This window comes from Lagopus leucura, unplaced genomic scaffold, assembly GCF_019238085.1.
Source record: "Lagopus leucura isolate 7727_CA_CO unplaced genomic scaffold, USGS_WTPT01 Super-Scaffold_100001, whole genome shotgun sequence".
Classification (NCBI taxonomy): domain Eukaryota; kingdom Metazoa; phylum Chordata; class Aves; order Galliformes; family Phasianidae; genus Lagopus; species Lagopus leucura.
Genome location: NW_024962262.1, coordinates 46,270,534 through 46,282,681, shown reverse-complemented (window position 1 = coordinate 46,282,681; position 12,148 = coordinate 46,270,534).

Below are 12,148 nucleotides of genomic sequence, written 5' to 3'. Positions count from 1 at the left end.
TGGCGTTACACACCTGCCTTTAATTACACAATTGCATACTGTTTCTCAAATAATACAGTCTGTTGGTATTTACCCCTTTACAGTCTAGGACACTCAACAGTAATTGGGGAGGTAAATTCAATAACTGGGAGTCATTGGGCTGCACACCCCTCCCGAAGCCTGTCGGTTCTCTGCGGGGGGGAGGCCTTCTACACAGGAGCTTAGAGGAGGCAAAACACTCGAGCCACTTTCTTGCAAGCTTTAGAAGCTGGAGGAATTGAGAGGTGCCTCAGAGCTGGACTTCTTCCAGGAACTTAGCCATGTGTGCAGCAGCAACTAATAAACTCTGCAAGGAATGAGCCAAAGGCTCCTGTGGAGCCCTTAATTCAGCCCATGTGCATCTTCAGGGCTCTCTTCATTAGTCAGCTAAATTAGCTACACTCCTATGGGCAAGACACCATCTCTCAGAGGCAGCTCTTTGGGTCAGGCTGCGGGAGTAATGGCCATTGAACATCCAAGGTGTTTCTGACAGTTCTCTTAGAAACTTCAGGGAGCCTTTCTGGCGTCAGTAGAAATTGCTTAAGCCCTCATAAATTCTTCACTCAGACTTAAACTTTTGGCACTAGTCTGTAGCTCTATCCATTTGCTTTAATTGGATACCATTTTCTTCTCCTAATGGTAGACCTGAGAGATTCCTTCTGAGAGGTACAGACAGGTTGTTTGTGCACACCAAGACAGGGGTTTCACTGAGCACATGTGATGTACAAGTGACAAGCAGCTGTCATAGACCAGGGTGTTGGGTTGTAGGGAAGCATTTCCATGTAAATGTTACCTAAAAGCATATTCTTACCTCTGTACTTCTGGTTTCATTAAAATCTATGTGCACAGGAATGGTTTTCATAGAAGCATAGAATCACAGAATGGTCTGGGTTGAAAAGGACCACAGTGATCATCTAGTTTCAACTGCCCTGCTATGTGCAGAGTTGCCAACCACCAGACCAGGCTGCCCAGAGTTTGTCAGAACTGTGGGAAGACAGACCAGCTAAGGAGACTCCCTCTGTAGCACTCTTCCAGACATTTTTTGTTTTCGTCCAGAAAATCCTTACAGGGATTATCATGATTAAAACTGGGTAAAAGATTGTAAAGGGGATTAGATACTGTAATCAAAATATTCTGTGAAATTGGTCAAAGAACTCCATTCCCTGCAAAACTATTGGTTTTGGGGGTTGCTTTTAATTGCCTGGCTGGCTCAACAGCCTGTGATCAAATCAGCAGAGATTTTTTTTTTAAAGTCACGTGTCTGGAAAAGTGATGGTGAAAGGAATGGGTAGGTAAGAAAGATTTTTTTTATTAGTTTCAATCTGATCATCTGATTGTCCAGAGCAAATCTGGTGAGGACAGTGACTGCCCACAGCGGCAGTGCAAAAACGAGGGGATGGAGGCAAGAAGAAAGGCTGATTGTCCCTCTGCACTGCTCTCTGCCAGCCTGCTGTGCAGCTGTTGCAGATTCCCAGGGGGCATGCTGACACGATGCGGCAAAGGCAGCTGCTGACACAAACAGACGGGAAAGGATGTGCCCCTGGTTTATCCTTGACACTCATTGGGGTGGCTGCTGGAAGTTTCTCTGGAGTTGACCTTGATGAAACGTGTGGTCATCTGTTGACGTTTATGTTAGGGAGCTAAAGCAATATTTGCCTTTTAGGAAATGCATCATAAAGGCTGATCTGTTTCTCTGCAGGATGTCTCTGCAGCTGGGTCTGCGCTCTGTGGCGAGCTAATAAGCTGCTAGTAGGACGCTCACAAGTAGTGCCTGTGCTGCTGTCTCCATTCATACAAAATCCTACTGTCTGCCACATACATTGTGTTAATTACTAAGAAGTCAGATTGAACTTCTTAAAAGAGCTATTTATCTTTTGATGGAACAACTGGGTTTTCTTCTCTCTCTCCTGTTCCAATCGCTATTTCCAGTGGTGTGATTTCCACGCAGGGAAGACAAAATAAAGTATGCTGAAATTCTGCTGTGTTCACTTTTAGAGAAAACATGGATTCCTGCTGCTGAAGTCCACAGAGATGCTAAAGTCAATAATATATAAGCAATTATCTAGGATCTAAAGTTTCAGGAGGGATGAAGAATTCTTAAGCATAGACAGCACCACTTTTTCATCTGCGTGTCTTAATCAGTTTGCTAGTCTGTCCTTCTAGTCCAAAATGTTGGTCATCTACACAGGAAACACATTAGCAGTAGGGATCAGAAGAGCATTTTGGCATGAAGGTAAGAAGGAAAGGAGGGCTGGCAGCATCCTCCTGTCTGACACCTCTAAACTCTGCATCTGGTATTTCCCTAAGATGGACCTCATGGCATGCTACCATGCTACCAGGCTTTGCTGTGAGGATAAGAGGAGTGCCTGGAGCAGAAGTCACCCCAGCTTATTTGCTGTAGATCTGTTCCTTACCCTTTCCTAAAAATGGTCAAGGATGCATTTGGTAGACAGTAAGGGGAATATGTACACATGCAAGGTGCTTTCATGCTGGAAAGCAGTGACTCTGAATATGGTTTCAGCAATGAGACAGTCTCGGTGCCATCACGATGATATTTCACATTTGGCACATCACTGACCCCAGCCTGTGCCTTGGCTGCGGAGGGAGGCATCCTCTGAAATGACCTGCATGCAATTCAAGTTTTAAACTGGCTAAGGAAAAGACCTCAAATAAATCCTTATCTAAGATGGAAGCACTTTTAGGAAGAATGAAACCCAGAAAGATAATGAAAAATGTTATCCCCTCCACTCCTTTACTCTATCACATCAGATTGACTTATCCTCTGTTATGTGGGTTTACTTTGAAACAGATCACTCTCATTGCAACACGTTCAGTGCTGCCAGCCACCACATGGTTATTTGGCAGCTATTTAAAGCTCAGATCATATTACTGAGTCGCAGTGCTAGGCACCCATGTTCCAACTGGTATACAACTGATCTAAAGAGAAATCAGCTTTAGGTTTTGTTCTCTGAAATTAAATGTAACGGTATGATCTCTGTGATCATTTTTCCCCCTTTTCTCCTCTTTTTTTTTTCCTTTTTTTTTTTCTGTGTGCATTATTACTTTTTTTTTGGAACAATGTTTTGCTAATACCACAGGGGAAATTCAGTTAGGCTGTCAGCCTGATGTAGTGTATAATCAGACACCTTAGCTTTTCCTTCTCTTGCATTTGCTTAAGAGCTTATAAACCACAGAGAATAAAAATTGCTAAATAGAATGAAATGACCTGTCAAGTGTAGATATAGTATTTGTGAATGACTTAAAAAAAATTCCACCAGCTTCAAGGACCCCAGTCTCATTGACAGGCTGTGCTCTCTTGAAATCTGGCCTTTCTTTTTGCCCCAGGTAAAATGCTTTGATGGTCATCAGTCTTAGATGACGTGAAAAGGACTAGTTTTTTCTACCCATGTCCAGCCCAGGATGAGACTATGCAGCAGGAGAGGATGTCATTGTGAGGTTTGGAAGAGACTTGAATCCTTTTCTTAATATAATGAGCCTAAATCTTGAATTTTGCAAAACATTGGACAAAGTCAAGATGAGTGGCTCCCAGGAAGAATTAACCAATAAAGATTTCACACTGCAGGAAACTTTCATCATTGGAGAATAGGAGAATTTTCCATAGGAACAAAGTGACTGAACTCAAACCCAGCTAGCTGTTGACCCTGATAGATATATATTCAGTTGAGGAGCTGGGGTGTTCAGCTTGCATTTAACTTATCTCAGGAAGTATAGGGTAGTGCTATACCCAGAAGCACCATATGGTCAGGAAGTTGGAGTTTTGAATGTAATCCTTATTTGATTATTTTATTTTCTGATGTTCTGCCATCTCCTCTCTCTCCCTATACAATTTCAGGCTTTAAAGCTTTGCCCTGAACTTCAAATAGCAACTTCTATTGCTAATCAAAGCAACAGAAAAAGTGTATTTATGTTCCTGGACTAGTTCAAAGGCAATTCTGTAACTTGTTTCTTCAGTGTGAACATCACATAATCGAAGAGTGTCACACTTAGCCCTCTCTAAGGAGCAGGTTTTATGGAGAGAAGCATTGAGTTTCTCTGAGCACCACATACAGCAGCCCTCGATGTGCCAGGACCAACACAGGCAATGAGAAATAAGAGGATATGGATGTAGCTTAAAATATGTGCATAAAACTGAAAGAAGGCACAGTGGGCTGGCATCATATTCTCATTCATGTAGCTCCAGCTTTTTCTGTAGCAAACACTTTTCAATACTGTGCGTTGGAGTTATGCAACACACAGCTCACGTGAGGCTCTCCCAAGTCATAGAATCATAGAATGTCTGGATTTGGAAGGGACCCAGAAGAATCATCAAGTCCAACTCTTGGTATCACATAGGACCACCCAAAAATCAGACTGTACATTTGAGAGCGTTGTTCTGGGTCACTTCCTGATCTCTGGTGAGCTCAATGCCATGACTACTGCTCTGGGGAGCCTGTTCCACCACCTCTGATGAAGAATCTTTTCCTGATATCCACCCTGACCCTCCTCTGTCAAGAGTCAGCTGTGTCTGTGGAAATGAGCCAGGTGGGGTTCAGAACTGGATGGTATGGGTAGGTTGTGACTCTTCAGATGGGTTCATGTGTACAGAAGCAGAGTTTCCTACTTCACTGGAATATATTTCTGATGCACTTCTGATTCTTTGTGTCTACAGAGTGGTACACCTCCACAGGAGGTACCTGCTTCTCATCGCTGTCAGGAAGAATGTTCTAGGCTGCTCAGAAACAATCAGCTCCTACAAGATAATGAGAACCTTAGTAGTACCCTACTGTAGAAACAGTAGAAGTCTGTATCACAGGGCAATGACATACACACTCAAAGATGGGTCAGTGACAGCTGGTTCTAGTACATGAAACCCTCTCATAGCTCTAACCTGTCATTCATCCAATAGGAAAATATTTGGACAACCTTTCTGTTGTAAGAGGCTTTAATTCATAATTCAGATGTATTGAAATGTAAAGTAATTATATTCCAACTATTAATTGCTATAGAAAGGCATGTTTGACTTTTTTTTTTTTTTTCCGCTGCAGAAAAGAACCCCAACAAATTCTATGCATATTTCAATGACAGTGAAACCCTTCAGTTTGCCCTTGGTAGTCTATGTCTGTATCTCTGCTCCAGTGCAGTGAGCACACCCCATGAAGACTGCGCATGAATCAGCGAGGGGCTCCTTAATTTGACAAGGAGCTCCAGCGCTTGGAGAGGGAGGAAATTCGTGAACTGGAGAGACCACAGGAGAAGGCTCAGCTAGAGACCACTGTCCTATATCTTGGGATTTGAGACTCTTCGATCAGCCGTGCGCTTGGGTTATTTGGTCAGATCCTTGCTCCAATGCAATCACACACCGCCTGTTCACTGACTGCCTGTGAGAAAAGGGCATGTGCAATACAGGAGCTCCTGAACTACCTGATCTTCCAGCAGAAGACCAACAAACACTCCCCTCACAAATCATCTATGCCACCAACTGATTTCTTTGTGAAAGAACTGCAGCCTGCATCACGTCGATAGAGATTTCTACCCTCTGCTTAGCAGGAAAGGAAACCCAACCAACGGCCATTTGCATACCGTAACCTGGAAATCCTGCCAGCTGTGTTCCCGGAGCCGGGAAGGGACGGCAGGACCTGCAGGGCGGCCGGCGGCCACCAGGGGGCTTCGTTCAGCCTCGCACGGAGAAGCGGCGGCGGCCGCTTGGCTTTCCCCTTTCCTCACGGAGAATGTGTTTTCAGCGCTGGGTTTATCACGTTCAGTCCAGATTCTTAAATTCTGCCTCCTTAACACCGTTCAGGTTAAAGGCACTTCAGCAAAACTTATCCTTTTCCTAAGTGTTGTGTTACCTTAATAAAAATGAAGACTGTTTCTGGGGCAGGATAGCCCCAAACATTTTCTAAAAGCCCTTACAGCCCTCCAGAATCCTATTTCTGGAATACTGCTCTCCTTTTTACTACCAACAGGTATTTCAACCATTTATTCCTTAAATAATTAGCCATGAGACTAATTACAGAATCATAGAATTGTTTGAGCTGGAAGGGATCCTTAAAGGCCGTATAGTCCAACTCTTCTGCAATGAACAGGGACACATACAGCCGGATCAAGGCTCTCAGAGCCCCATCCAGCCTGACCTTGAATGTTTCCATGGACCCTATCCACCACCTCTCTGGGCAACCTGTGCCAGTGCCTTGCTGCCCTTGTAAAAAACTTCCTTACATCTAGTCTAATTCTCCCCTCCTTTACTTAGAAACTATTTCAGAATCACAGAATCACAGAATGGCCAGGGTTGGAAAGGACCTCAAGGATCATGAATCTCCAACACCCGTGCCACATGCAGGGCCACCAACCTCCACGTTTAATGCTAACCCAGGCTGCCCAGGGCCCCATCCAACCTGGCCTTGAACACCTCCAAGGACAGGGCATCCACAACCTCTCTGGGCAGCCTGTTCCAGTACCTCACCACTCTCTGGGTAAAGAATTTCCCCCTGATATTTCCCCTTGTCTTAATGCAACAGATGTTACTAAAGGGTCTGTCCCCTTTTTTCTTATAGCCCCCCTCTGAAAGGCTGCTAATACGTATGAATAACATCAATACATCTCTTTGTTATTATTATTACTTAAACAATCACATTCATGCATAGATCTCAAAGTGCTTTTTAAATGAGGTCAGCACAATTAATCCTGCTGAACCACTGCTATGCAGAACTTCCAGACTGCTGTCACTGTGCATCAGTCGAGTGCACAATCCTGTCTCTAACACCTTTAAGCCAAGACTGGAGCCAAAACCAAATTGGCAGGAAGCCTCCGTATTAGATAAGGTTTTTGGACACAGAAGCTCCCACTGCCTCGAAGGGAGGGAGAAAACAGCCTGAAAGCATTTGGAAACTGCCCTGCTGTGGTTGGAACAGTTGGGGATCACTGAAGAACTGCAATAAGGGGAAGAAGCAGCAGCTGGCAAAAGCTAGGAGAGTTAGGTGCAAGAGGAGAGCAGAGATCCTTAAGTAGCACACAGCCCAGGGAGCTGTCATGGGTCTGAGATAGGCTCCTGTTCTTCCTTGATAAGAAATGTACCAGGTGATCTGGAAGAGCGAGGGGGCTAAAGCCCTAAAAGGAGGCCTCCAATTTTAGAAATGCCTCTTGTCCCCATAATCCCTCCATTTTTATAACATTTTCTAGGTATGACATTATACAAAGTACGTAACAGACAAATCCTCCGTTTGCATTAGATTTAAGTGGCTTCCCTCCCATCACTCCTCACTGTTAAAAATACATTACAGAAATTACTATCCCACCTAGGAAAATGTGCGATGACTCTGGTATCTGTCGTTTATGTCTAAAACATTTTGGCACTTATCCTGCCAGGTTGTCTTTTCCTTTCAGCTTTGAGTGAGAGAAGGGGAAATGCAGGGTGAGGGGCCAGATTTTTCTATTTCCCTAGTTGGTGCCTGCATGCATTGCAGCCCACATTGCAGGCGTGATAGTATCTAAATGCTGAGCAGGAGCAGTGAAATCCTCAGGAGGAAAAGAGAACAGAAAGTAGAGAGAAGCCACACTTCAGACTACCCTAAGAGTGGCTGTAATCAAATCAGATCAAAGATACTTAAAAATACAGAGCCCAAGATTTTGTCTTCCTACAACAGTCAATATTTACAGAGAAACTATCAGCAAACAGCAAGTGTGACATGATCTTTCCTCTTGATTCACCTTTCAGCTTCTGCAAAGGGGACAGACACCTTTCTGCCTTCATCTCATTTTCATGTGGACTGAATTTGGCCCTCTACATTTGAACAAGTCCCCAGTCTCCTTCAATCCCCTCTCCTGCAGCCATCAGCTGCTACATCAGTGCAGCTCACATCAGGCATTTGTAAGCACTAATCAAGCACAGAGATCCCTTTTCCCTCTGCTAAGAGCCTGGCTCAATCTGGAAGGAAAGGAGGAGAATCAATCTGCCTGATTGCTGTATCCCCTTCATTTTGCACTTCGCAGCCCCTTGCCAAGCAGAGCAGCGGGAGAGTCTCAGCTCGATCAATTCAGCTGCTCCCGGCAGGTGTCACTATGGAATGGCAAAATGCAACTCGAGGGCTGTGAGAGCTGCTGCAGAGTCTGGCTGCAGGCAGCGCATCCACCGAAGTGCCACGTTTGTACCATGGTGCTACAACCAGGAAAGTTTCCTAATTAGATCTGAAACGGGTGCTGCTGCCCTCTGCTTTCCCCATGTTTGTCTCTCCACTCTCAAAACCCTAACAGTAGGTTGGAGGAGTTTTCAGTCTTTTTTTTTTTTTTTTTTTTTTTTTGTTTATATATATATATATATATAAAATATTGTTTAGCAGTGAATGAAGAGACATCTTTCTTCATGGATCGCTGCCTCATGCAGTAACACAGCACAATGACGTGTAAAGTTTCCAGAACTTGTTGGTAATTACTGATAAGCCCAGTTCAGCTCTCAGTTACATACAAAGCTGAGTAAACAATGGGAGGAAAAAATTAATTAAAGCCCATGTTTGCTAAAGCTGGCTAGCGATTCCATCTGATCACGATGCTGCTCCTTTTATTCCCTTGCAACAAACATTTGGGTGGTCAGGTTGTGCTGGTGCCTAGGTGCACAGGAGGAGCTTTTGTCTGTGCAAATAGCACATCTCTCACAGGCCATGGGCCCTTCTGGTAAGCACTCACCCATGCCCTTGTGTTTGCATCTGGGAAGGTGTCTGGAGGCCTGGAGAGGTGGAGGTTAAATGGTTGCCTCTCCCAGGCAATACCTGAACACCACCAAAAGCAACAAGGGAAGAAGGAAGAGAGTACAGGTGGGAATGGGAAACAGTGGGAAGGACACACATCTAGAGAAATTTCACACGTTTTGAACCCACTGTACTCTTGGGCAATGTGTCTTCTGTGACACAGCACAGCCTATGTGAAGAGGAAGAGGGAGATTCAGAATGCTTACCTGTGGCATAGGCTGGAAACATTACAGACACAAACACTGTGCCTAGATCACATTGCTTCACTTGCTGGGAATGCTGGGACTGGTCAAGTTCTTAGAGACTTATTCCAATCAATTGTAAGTCTTGTTGAGTACTACACGGCACCTTGAGCACTGAATGGGTTGCTTGTTGCTGCCTGATTTCCCATCAGGGGCTCAGGCAACTCCTGGCTATTCCAGTGTGACAGGAGTCAGGGTTCTGCCAGGGATCTAAAAATCATGTTCTCCTCCATGACTGAACCCTCTCACTGTGGCAGGCCTGATTTACTAGTGTCAAAGCTAGTCCAGTCTTAAGAAGGTGGTCAGACCAGATGACCCCCAAACATCCCTTCCAACTGAAATAACTCCATAAGTCCATGATTGTGGGGTCATTTCCTGCTATGCTCCTTTCTCTGAGGTGCTTCCTCAGAGCCTTAGTGATTTCTTCAGATTCAGCTCAAAATCGTGGAAACTAGGTCAAGCTATGATAGGAAAGCTACAAGGCCGAGCTTACCATCAGAAATCACGGGGAAGATACAAAGACTACACTACGATTCTTATGGCATGAATGGAATGGGATACATCCACTAGAAGAGCTAGCTGCACAGCAAAATATACGTGTATATATGTAGGAGACAGTGCAGTTCTTTTGGAAATAGCTTGTAGAGAGCACCAAATTGGACTGATGTTTTGATGTCAGTGAACCGTTTGATGATGAGTCTTGGCATTTTCAGAGACTTGTGATGTCTTTCTCTTCTTGAGAAGAAGTGCTTGGCAGATGAATCCATAAAATGCTGTCCTTTTGTGCACTCATTTTACAAATTGTGCCCTTGTGCACAAAGTTGTGTTTTATGGAGTGCTAGGAAAGGCTCAGATCAAAGCTAATGTGATTTATCCATGATACTTTCAGCAAGAAGAAGAGTTCAAAAGATGGGAAATCACATGAAGAAAATTAAGCTTTGTATATAATTTCCTGTGTTTTATGGAGAGCTAAGACCACAGAAAGAAGGATTCTGGTGAGCAGCCTAATACTGATCCCTTCTTTCTCCCACTAGCACTTTGGATAACATACATCCCATCTAATTTAACTTGTGGCAACTCCTCTTGGCCTCCAGCCGTTGACCTGACAGTGTGCTTCTACCACAAACTCTGTGTAAGTGTAATTAAATTCTCTCATTTCCTTATTTGAGCTACTATTAGGAAAGAAAAACAAAACAAAACAAATGTTCCTATGCTCTAATTTTTGTTTATTTCAAACAGTTGCTGGATGTAAGCAATTCTAATTAGACTGCAAAATTCTTCTGTAGATAGTTTGGATGTTGCTAAAATTGATGTCAAGTGTTACAGAAATCTGTATTGTTTGCAGTGATCTTTCTAAATTCCATTGGCATAGAGGAGTTAACAATAAAAAAAGAAAAAAGAGAAGAAACCCCCTAGATCTATTTACTATTGCTTTTTTGACTCTTCCCAGGGTCTTAATGGAATCTGCAAAGCCAGGAGCACAGTCTGACAAATGTGCGTGGTTCTTGGGCTTCAAATTAGGATCCCAAAGATCTGCAGCCACAGTCATTTGCTGTTTGAAAATACATGAGCTCTGGTTTTCTGTAGAAGTTTCATGCCCATTGCTCATGCGCTTTCCCACCAGTGTTCTTTCAATGCCCTGAAACATTATGCAGTGATCTAATGCAGACATTCTGCATCACCTTTCCTCATCCTCAGAGGCAGTGAGCTATGACTTATATGTACAGAGGGCGTATGGAAAATTCTTTGCAAATACAAGGAGGCCTCTTTTAGAAGCTGCTTGTGAGCCTCCTTTCACAGAAGATCATGCTTTTCAGACTAGGTATCATGTTGTTTGAAAGCAGATTCATGACAACAGCATTGCCAGTTATAGGGTGAAGAGGGATTCAATGAAACTTTATATGTGTGCTAGAAGTCATTTAAGAAGAAAAAAAAAAAAACCTGAAAAAACACAGAAGTTACTTATGAATGATTGGGATTACTCTGTATGCTACTGCTGAATGAAATTTTGCTTTCCACTCTGTCACTGCTTCTTACAGCGAGATTTGGCAGGATCTGCCATTGTCTGGGTCAAAGTGAAATACCTGTTCAGTTTTGAGGAAGAATTAAACATTTTTATAACACATCTCATCTTATTAAAAGTATTATTCTTGGGATGCAAAAAAGCTTTGTTCCTGCACAGTAAATGAGATATAAGTCCACTGAAGGAAGCTAAGACCAGTCTAAGCAGAGATCAGAAAACTGTACCAGATTTTTTTTGTTGCTGTTTGTTTGTTTTTAAAGAAAGAAACAACAAACAAACCAAGCAAAAAGAATGTTGGAAGAGACAGTGAAAGATAAAGATGTATTTGAATGATCTGGTAATTATAGGTACACCAAGAGGCATTCATTTGTTTATCTATTCTTCCTTTGCCAACATTGGCGAGCAGGCAGAAACTAGGCTCTTCCAACCTTCTCTGTCATTTGCTGCTTCTTTCATCTGCCTTCCAGTTTTGAAATCAAACACTTACCTCTCTCTCTTCTATGGAAATCTGCAAGGTTTCTGTTGTGTTTCTTTACTAGAGTTGGCTTCCAGTTCACATGGCTGTAGAGAGGACCAATATGAAAGGCTGATTAGTTTGGAAGATTGAATTATTCTTTTCAGAAAAAAATATGAAGGCAATGAATCCTGCATGCTAGGAATATTACTCATAGTGACAAAGATGGTATCTAGGTGTTGGAAGGGGGGATGGATGTGTAATGAACATAGCTCTCTTCTATATATTTACCACTGGTATAAAGACAATTGTCCTAAACACACATGTCAGATATACAGGAGGGAATAGTGTCTTCCCCTAACTGTCTACGTTTTGACTTAGAATAAAGCACAGCAGCAATTAGGAGTGTAAAGCAAGAAGTAGGAGAACAGTAGTAAGATCATACAGCAAATAAGTGCCTATACGCGCAATTAGATCCAAGCCATTTTAAAGTGGATTCTGTGAATAATCCTTTCTTCACTTCAAAGGTCAAACTGAAAAAAAATATATATACATGATATATACATGTATTTTGGGTTGATCTAAAGCATAAAATTGTATTGGTTTTCTTGGCAAAATGGAAAAAAAAAGGTAGAAAATACTTGGGGTTGAAGTCAAAGTTAAAAGTTCA